At 42.4% G+C, this 10,287-nt stretch overlaps 1 pseudogene; it reads left to right on the top strand.

Moving 5' to 3' along the window:
• Positions 1 to 3,457: 3,457 nt before the first annotated feature.
• Positions 3,458 to 4,402, top strand: LOC104875367 (annotated as a pseudogene).
• The last annotated feature ends 5,885 nt before the right edge of the window (positions 4,403 to 10,287 follow it).

The raw sequence follows: 10,287 nt of genomic DNA, 5'->3' as shown, positions 1-10,287 counted from the left end.
TCCGCGCGTGGGGTCCCCGCCGCTGCGCCCCGGACCCCGGGTCCCCGCGCTGCCGGAACAAAGCCATGAAGCCGGCGCTGCTGGAAGTGATGAGGATGAGCAGGATCTGCCGGATGGCGCTGTCCACTTGCCCGGGCTCCTTCGTCCTGGTCATCTTCTATTTCCAAAGTATGTTGCACCCAGTCATGCGGTGGAATCCCTTCGGTGTGGACATTTGCTGTCGAAAGGGGTCTCCGAGTCCCCTGCAGGAGCTCTACAACCCGATTCAGATGGGATCTCTCAGAGCTGCCCAGGCTGCCCCTGAAGTCTCGATTCTCCTGTCTCAGCCTCCTGAGAAGCCTCGAATTGAGGTGTGCACCACCACAAGTTTTAAATGAGAAAATTATACCTAACTGGTCATGAACAAACTATTTTTAAAAACGGAGCGGAGGACACACAGCAAGGCAAGTGCTGGGAGAAGGTCAGCTAAAGATGGGCTGGGCTCCAGATCCTGGGTAGGGCGCTTGCCAGGCACGCACAAGGCCCTGGCTTCCGGTCCCAGCACCACTCTAAAAAAACTTCTTTTAAATGGAAAAAATTTTAAAGTCTACATACACATCTTATATTTTTGTAGAATTAACTCAAAATGGATCATAACCTATGTGACAAAAATGTGAACTTATAAAACTCCTAGAAGATAGCACTGGAGAGAATCTAGGTTCCACCAGGAAGGATTGATAAGACGGACCTATGAATATGGAAAGTTTCTGCTCTTCCAAAGATGCCGAGAGAATGAAAAGCTGAGCCGCAGAGGAGGGGCGTTTGTGCAGACCGCATCTCAATGGTGGACTGGCAACCTGAATACGCGGGGAGTTCTTAAATTTCAGTAATGAAAAAGGACCCGGTTAAAAAAAGTCAACAGGTGAGCACGTGAAAGGGTGCGTACACTGTTGCCATGAGGGGGTCGTACACTAAACTGCAACAAGCTGCCCCTCAGTACCTATGGCCAAAATCAAAGCCCTGACAGTGAACTCCCCTTGGCCAGTGGGCGGGAAGAATGGTAGCCACATTGGAAGGTAGTTTGGCAGCTTCCTACAAAACTAAACATACTCACCGTATGTTCCAGTGATGGCATGCTTAATTTTTTCTCAAGTGAGCCAGAAATTTAAGTACACAAAAAAACCTGCACATGAATGTTTATAGCAGCTCTATTCATTGTTGCTAAAACTTGGAAGTGACGGATTAAGTCTTTCAACCATGAATGGATGAACTGTGGTATATCCATTCAACGGAATATTATTGTACAGTGAAAAAGGAGCAGGCTACTAAGCTGTAAAAAGACACTGGATGCAAGGCATTGTACACAGTGTGATCCTGAATGGACTTCAGTGAATAATAGTGTTCCCATATTGACTCACAAGTGACAACAAACATTCACACTTGTGAAATGGTAGTAGTGGGGGAAATGGGGTTAAAAGGCAAGTGAGCATATAGGAGTTCTTAAGCTTTCTGCTTAAATTTCGTGTAACCCTAAAAGTGCTCCAGCAGTTGTGTTCATTTAATTTAAAAACAAAGTCTCACCTGTCTCCTCTTGTGCCCCTTCATTTTGGCCTGGCCCTTGGAGGGAGACTGCTGCTGGAGCTGGTCTGAGAGGCACAAAGAGCAGTGCGATCCCCGAGACTGGCCTGGCGGTGCCACCACCTGGGAGACGCTGCACCCACCCTCCCCTGGGGGCTGGAGAGCTGCTCCTGGGAGCTCCGGGGGCCTGCCCAGTTCCACGTGCAGTGGGGACACACGGCTGACCCGAGTAGAGACTGTTGGGAATAGCCGTGTCCGTCCCTTGTCAGCGCCTAAATAGTACTGAAGTGAGTGCACATTTCCGTGTGTCACACACGGATGATAGGTGACCTACAGGTGACTCAAAGTGCAGAGGAGGCCGGGTGTGGTGGTGCACACCTGTGATCCCAGTACTCGGGAGGCTGAGGCAGGAGGATCGCCAAGAGTTCAAGGCCAGCCTGGGCTACATAGCAAGACCCTGTCTCAAAAGACAAAAGAAAGAAACCCCCAAAATTATACAGGAAGAAGGACATAGGCTACATGCAAATTCTATCCATTTTATATACAGGCCTCAAGCAGCTGTTGATATTGGTACGGGGCAGGGAGAAGGAGCATGAGTCGTGTCCTTGTGAACACGGGAAAAGTCTGCATAGTCCTTCAAAGGTGGGGAAGGCACAGCAAACTCCCAAGATGGAGTCTGGGTGGTTGGGATATAGGTTATTCTTTTACCTTTGAAGTTTATTTTGGGAATTTATCATTTATTCTACAATACACTTTGGCAGTGCATTGCTTTTGAAATTAAAACAATTGAGCACTGTTTTGAAGTGGAGAAAATTATGCAACTACAGTCCAATAAAGGTTGCTTCAGGTTCAGGATGTATTTGCAACTGCAAGTTATATTCAGAAATATTTTTTTAAAAAAGAAACGTTATTAAAGTGTTTGTAAATGGGGAGGGGAGGGGGTGAAGGGAAGACAGGACAAGGGAAAAATGAGAACCAAGACCTGTCATGGAAAGGTTTAAGATCCCAGTAATGAATGTAACTGTGCTGTATACCTAAAGTGTACCAATAAACTCAATTAAAAATAAATAAAAATGTGAATGAAAAACAGAAAAGGGATGGGGCAATTTTAAAGGAGTAATATGTGAAAATTGAAGGTAAATCAAAATGTGCAGACGGGACTGTGTTGACCATTAGGTGCGCACCTTTCTGACGTTTTCACCATTAAAAAAATTAAAGGGGAAAAAAAAGATTTTGAGTCATTGGACAAGAGTTTGGGGACAAAGTAACATCGTAACAAACAGTAAAGGGACCCTTGGGACTGGTGGGGAATAAAATATTCAACGTATTATGTTTGGTCAACTAGTGAGTGCTCGGATATAGTTAAGGTTAAATCTCTAGCTCACCGTTAGAGTGACTAAAATTTTACCTTGGATCCAGATTTTTAAACTCAAAAGTAAACTCTTAAACATAAGTGGATTTTAGAATATAAAACCTGTGGATTGGGGAAAATAACAAAGTGAAAGCTCATTAAGCTAAGAATGGACTGATTTTACTTTAGAAAATCAAACCTTTCCCTTTCTGGTTTAAAATGGGAGCAAAGTTTAGAGACAACTAAGAAAAGATCTCTGCAACATACATGAAAAAATGAAGGCTTTATGGTCTTAATTTATAAATAGCCCTTATGAATCAATGCACAGGTCAACTTTACCATTCTCTGCTCACTAGAGAAATGAGAAGGGACCAACAACAGACAAATCATCTGAACAATAAGTATACGAGAGAGTGGGTTGGAGCCAATACAGAATATGCCGCGGTAAACTCTGCCAGCACCCGCCTCTGAGACCTGCTCCCCTGGGGAGCCAGTGGGCTGAGGCTCTCTCTCTGGTCCTCTCTAGAGGGCCCAGGGGACAAAAGTAGCTCCAAGCCCAGCCCCTGCACTATGAAGCAAGTTACAGATTTAATATGAAGCTTGGAAGCAGATGGTGCCAGGTAGCAAGCAGTGCTTGGTATGCATTTGGTTAGTGTGGCGTTATCTCCTCCTCCCACTGTTGCTGAGATGGCAGAAAGTAGTAAAATTCAGGATGAAATGGAACACTCTGAAGGTGTCAGTCAGAGAATGAGGACCCTGGGAAAATTAAAAGTAGCACCACCAAATGCTGACCTGGAACAAGGATTCCAAGGAGGAGTTCCAACTGCTAATGCGATAGTGCAAGTTCCAGAGAGGATTGTTGTAGCAGGAAATAATGGAGACATTTCATTGTCAAGACCAGCAGATCTTGACCTTACTCACTCAACTCCTTTAAAAACCTCTGGCACTAAAAATAGCACCTCATGTACTTAAACTAAGTGAGGTACTCTAGATTTTTCTGGACTTAGAAAGACATCCTCCAACTCCTCAAAGGGATGAACATATCCGTGCAGCTGTCAGACTGAAAGGAGAGGACTCTGAGTGAAAATGGTGTTTGTCAAAATGGACTGCTGGTCAGAAATGATTCTATACCTGTGCTGCGTGGTAGGTCTGCTACTGACACTTCCAATCCTCATCATGACAGTGTCAGGTATGGCATCTCAATGCAGATGCATCAATTGAAGGGACGTAAGATGACATGACTTGTAGATGTAGTTTCATTAAGGTGACAGATAATCAAACTAGGATTCTACAACATCTATAAGAGGGAACAAAGGATGAGCTAAAAGAGAAATGGTCATATATTCAATTACTGTTGCATTCTGGCCGCTTAATAGCTGGCTGGCTCAGACTTTGTCGCTAGAGGGAACCTCAGCACTCAAATATATTGTCTCAACTGCTGGAACTTCTTTGTTTCTGTCTGCATCATATGCCATTTTGTGGTCCATGTGCTAAAAAAAATTATTTTTCCAGAAAGTAGAGAAATGGACCTATGTTTGTAGGAGTAAAGGTATATTATGTTCTTTGACTGTAAGCTCTTTAAACAAGTTCTACAGTGACACCTTACATAAAATTCTTTTGCATGTTTTGTAACCAGGGTCTTTTTTTTTTTATTAAAGAAATTGATGATTTTTTTTTTTTGCCTCAGTCTACACAGATAATTCTCTGAAAGGGAGAGAGAATGAATCAAGAATGGATTTAGAAAGATATCTATAAAAGAAAAAGTGTTTTGTTCTGTTTCTCATCACTATTAAGCAGTTCTTTTAATAGACATTTTTGCGCCATCTTTCAACCTTAGCACTTTGAAGCCATGGTCTGGTACTAGATTTAGGAATTTGAAGCACCTAATATCTCATGGTCACCTGTACAGATTAAATATTTAAAATTCCTAACAATTCAGCAATTTATCTTAAAAAAGAATATTCACTAGATAATTTTTTGAATATAAAATTTTTAAAGAATGAAACATTGTAATATTCCAGGTAAGTACAGACTGAAAGAAGTATTCAATTCCCTCCTGGAAGCTACCCTGTATCAACAATAAAAAGTCTGTAGCCTAGCAATTAGATATTAATGAAACAATTGTGTAAAGATGTGTGTATATGACGGGGCAATTAGCAATATGAAATAGGAAGAAAAGGACCAAAGGTGTAGGGACAGTGAGAAGGAAAGGGAAAGGGGAACAAGGGAAAAGGAAAAAAATATGAGAAAATGTAAAAATGGAATTAAAGTGTTTGAAGGTGGGGAGGGGAGGAGGGGGTGAAGGGAGGGTGGGGACAAGGGGAAAAAATGAGAACCAAGACCTGGCATGTAAAGGTACAAGATCCCAGTAATGAATGTAACTGTACTGTCTACCTAGAATGTACCAATAAATTCTATTTAATTAAAAAAAAGATGTGTGTATATGAATCTTCTTCAAGATTTGGTAAAAGGAAAGAAATGCAAACAACTTCCATTTAGACAATTAAATTTCTAACCGGGTAAATACATAGAATAAATGATGAGCCAGACACGGTGGTGCATGCCTGTAATCCCAGCACTCTTGCAAGGCTGACGCAGGAGGATTACAAGCCTGGGCGATTTAGTGAGACCCTGTTCCAAAGTGAAACATAAAAAAAGAGGTGGGGATGTAGCTCAGTGCAAAAACCCTACCTGAATTGAATCTTTAGTACCATAAATTATAAATAAATAAATAAGGAAAGAAAGATTTAGAAGTGATAATGTAACCTAAACTAATGTACCCATTAAAATGTTCACAATCTAATTTGGAATAAAAATTGAAGCATACACTTAAAGATGTAAAATAGGATTCAGTTTTGGTAAAAGTTGCATGTGTGCTCTAAAGAACAAAAATACAGTCTCGCAAGCACAAGGTCCTAAGTTCAATCCCTGGTACATATTTTTTAAAAAGAATAAAAATACATATGTGTTTTTTTTTTAAAGTGAACATTTCGGGACCAGTGCTTTAGCTCAGAGGTTTCAGTGCCTGCCTCTTAAGCACAAGGACCTGAGTTCAATCCCTGGTACCAAAACAAAACAAAAAACAAATTTATCATAAAGTGAACATTTCAAAATCCCACAAATGCAATAATAGAGAGCAACATACAAGTTCTGAATGTGGTATATTCCCTAAAGAAAGACACCACACTGCAGTGATTTGATATCTTGATTTCTGGCCATTTTTTAAAAATTGTATTTTTCCATTTGAGAACTTACTGTTCATTTTGTTAGCATTATTTCCAGTCTGCGTAATTCATGGGAATGTGACAGCTCTCATATTTCCTCTATAGCAACTGTATGTGGGTGTAATCTCTAGAAGGCTGCGTGGTTAATTAGAAAGGGATTTCCTTGGAAGAGGAAACCTATGTTGTCTTAATAAGACTTTAGATTTATATGCAAACATTTACATTTTTCACAGGGAGAAGATAGTCCTTACCCATGAAGTAAATGTCAAGGTTTAAGGCAGCATGACATGCATAGTAGTTCTGCTCTAAAAATGGGCAGGGTATGGTGGCACATGCCCATAATCTCAGCTCTCTGGGAAGCTGAGGCAGGAGAAACACAAGTTCAAGTCCAGCCTGGGCAACTTAGAGACTTAGAAGGATCCTGTCTCAAAATTTAAAAATTAAATAAAAAGCACTGGTGATGTAACTCTGATGAAGGCCCTGGGTTCAATCCCCAGTGCCATACAAAAGCAGTGTGGGGAACAGCTCATATTTTCAAAGGAGATTCCACCCTGGGGTAGAGTGGTCCAAGCTGTGCATGACCTTGATCAGGACCCTTCATCTGTGTAGACTTCAGTGCCACTAACCAAAAAGGATGACGGGATGAGCTGAGGAATCAGGTCGCATCTCAGATCTCACAGGGCTGAACTTGAGCATGGTGGAAGGCTGCATTTGGTCCTCACAGTCATTGAAATGTGAGGTCTGAAACCTCCTGCCACTGCAAGATGGCCATTGACTGTATGGCCATGTGCCATCAGGTGGGAGAGGCAGAAGTAGATCTGTGGGCATTTGTACAGGGTGTTCTTGGAGACCAGAGACACTTCTGCTGAGGAAGTGAGGGCTGTGACCCCAGAATTGGGGTGCCTCCAATCAAACCCCCTACTCTCCAGTTGTGACTGGAGACCTGGACTCCAGATCTGTGAGACTCTGGAATGGTTCTCAATGCCTCAGTTTCCTTATAATTTCCTGGGAGGCGTGAGGATCAAGGGAGAGAATACTTGGCAGAGCTCTCAGGTGGGAACCCACTGCTCAGGATTCCATGCATGGCCTTGGTGTTTCTCTTTCACAAAAATTAGATTGCACACATTCCTATACAATCTTACTTCCATCTACAGTGTGTCATGGATGTCTTCCTACACTGTTGTACATGTGAGTGTAGCTCACTCTAGTAGGTGGAAAATGCTCCATAGCACAGATGTGTATAATTTATTCAGCTCTATCATGGAAACGGAATTCAGAGGGTGTGTGTGTGTGTGTGTGTGTGTGTGTGATTCTGGGCAGTGAGCCCAGGACGCATGCCTGCTAGGCAAGAGCTCTGCCACTGAGCTACATCCCAGCCCTTTCTAATTTTTTTTTTTTTTTTTGGTGCCCGGGATCAAACTTGGGTTCTTGTGCTTGTGAGGCAGGTGCTGGAATCACTGAGCTGAATCCCCGGCCCTTTCTAAATTTTGAGACAGGATCTTGCTAATGGCCTTGAGCTTTTGATCCTCCTGCTTTAGCCGCCCCAATAACTGAGACTGCAGGCATGTGCCACCATACCCAACTTGTTTTGCCTTTTTTCCCCCTAAAGCTATAAAAGGTAGATTTACAAAGGCAAATACACAAAGGCAGTCAGTCATGCAGCTTGAGCCTAGGTCTTGGGTCTCTCCCTTCCTAGTGTGTGACATGGCAAGGTGCCAGATCTCTGTGTGTCTTTTCCTCATCAGGAAAGCTGGGATAAGAAAGCTGTTGCAATGATTGCCTGAAAAAGACACTAAGCATTTATGGTACATATTCATTATCCTTCCTATTTGTGCTCGTATTTCTAGTGGTCAGTCATGCAGCTTGAGCCTAGGTCTTGGGTCTCTCCCTTCCTAGTGTGTGACATGGCAAGGTGCCAGATCTCTGTGTGTCTTTTCCTCATCAGGAAAGCTGGGATAAGAAAGCTTGTGCAATGATTGCCTGAAAAAGACACTAAGCATTTATGGTACATATTCATTATCCTTCCTATTTGTGCTCGTATTTCTAGTGGGTAAATTCTAAGAAGAGGGTGTGGAGATCAAAGTTTGTACCCATTTTTTTTTTTTTTTTGGCCAGGCATCTTCCAAAATGCTACTACTTCCTCCCCCATATTTCTTGTCAAGGTGAGTTATACCTATGAGGTTGCTCAGGTTTAAATACAATGACTCGGCAAGAATATTTCACAAATGATTCTGACTGCTTCTAATTAGAGACACAAGCACTTTGTCTTAACTTCATTAATGTGAAGATTGGACAGAAGTGCAAGTGGTAGTGTCAGCCTACCCACCTGTTATAAACAAGGATACTAAAGAAATGCGTTTTTTTTTAAGAAAAATCATAAGCCAGCACTCAACCAATTTAACAATTTAGAGAATTCTATAGGACAAATGATCCACATTTGTAACATTTCAACAAGTAAGTGCTACAAAAAAGAAAAAGCAAGGAAGGGCTGGTAAATATGTTACACGGTAAAAGAGAATTGAAAGATATGGATTAAAGATGATATGTGGAATTTTATTGGATTCTGATTTAAATGTAAAATCATATAGTCAGGCATAGTGGCACACTCCTGTAATCCCAGAATTCTGGGAGGCTGAAGCAGGAGGATCACAAATTTAAGCCCGGCTTGAACAATTTAGCATCTTATCAAGAACTGTCTCAAAATAAAAGATAAAAAGAGCTTGGGATGTAGCTCTGTGCAAAGGCCCTGGGTTCAATCTCCAGTACAAGAAAGAAAGAGGGAAGGAAGAAAGGAAGGGAGGAAGAAGGAAGGAAGGAAGGAAAGAAAAGAAAAAGAAGGAGAGAAGAACAAAGAGAGAGGAGGGAAAGGGAAGCAAGCTAGAGCACTGATTTTTTTTTTTTTTAATTTAGGCCGACAGGCAATTCCTCAATAAGTTAAATGGAAGTACTACATGACTCAGCAATTCTGCTCCTAGATGCTACATCCAAGGCTTGAAACAGATGCTCATACACCTGTGCAGAGATGTTCAAATGTCCACCAACAGCTGAATGCTTAAATAGATCTCCGTATACTCACACGATGGAACACTATTTAACCATAAATTAGAGAATACTAGTGTATGTTCTGGCATGGATGAACTTTGGAAATATTGTCCTAGGTGATTCCAGGCGCCAACTGTCACCTACTGTACAATTCTTTGTAAATGAAATGCTCACAATGGGTCAATCCATAGAAGGGGAAGTACATCAGAGCTTACCAAGTGCCGAGGGGAGACAGGATGGGGAGCGACTGCTTCGTGGCACAGGACTTCTTTTGTGATGAGGAAAATGTTTTTAGTGGTGCACACCTGTCACCCCAGCACTCTGAGGAAGGAGAATTGCAAGTTCAAGCTCAGCCTGAGTGACTTAGACATAGTGAGACCCTGTCTCAAAAATTTTAAATTGGGCAAGGCTGTAGCCCAATGCGAAGGCCCTGGGTTCAATCCCCAGTTATGATGAAAGAGAAGGAGGAGGAGAAGAAGGAGAAGGAGGAGGGAAGGAGAGAGAGAGAGAGAGAGGGAGAGGGAGAAGAAAGGAAAAAAGGAAGAAGGAAAGAAAGGAGGGGGAGGAACAAGGAAGGAAGGAAGGGTACGCATTGGAGCGAGATGGAGGTAGTGACTGCATAACATTGTGAGGGTACTAAATGAGCTGAACCGTACAGTCATAAATGATTAATTTTATGTTATATAAATACTATCTTAATTTTTAAGAAAGTGTTTGTGGGTTATTGTACTGCGAGAGTCCAGGACATTCAGAAAACCTCTGATGAAGTAGCTAAGGATGTCTAGGATGAGAAGGACCGATGTGCTCTGGTTCCGTCCTGCTCTGTGGTCCCCTCAGTGGTTGACAACATTCCCAGAAGAAATGCAGCAAGTCGCAGGTGCTGAGATGATTCCTGGGAAGGACAAGCTCTGGAACCATCCGATTGCCACCTGCTGTGTACAGAAATGACAGCATTTTCTGGTCACCAGCAGGTAGGTTCACCTGTGGTTTGCATCTGGCTGACTCGGCTCAACACTGGGGACCAGGCAGCCACACACAGGATTCCTGGTGTTAGTAACCCTATCTCCTCTGGGAGTAACCGTGGATATCTGTGGATTTTTTTTTTTTTTTTTT

The sequence above is a fragment of the Fukomys damarensis genome, unplaced genomic scaffold (genome assembly GCF_012274545.1).
Source record: "Fukomys damarensis isolate Sample0158 unplaced genomic scaffold, DMR_v1.0_HiC HiC_scaffold_17, whole genome shotgun sequence".
Lineage (NCBI taxonomy): Eukaryota > Metazoa > Chordata > Mammalia > Rodentia > Bathyergidae > Fukomys > Fukomys damarensis.
Note: the sequence above shows the minus strand (reverse complement) of the source record. Positions and strands in the feature narration are given on the sequence as shown.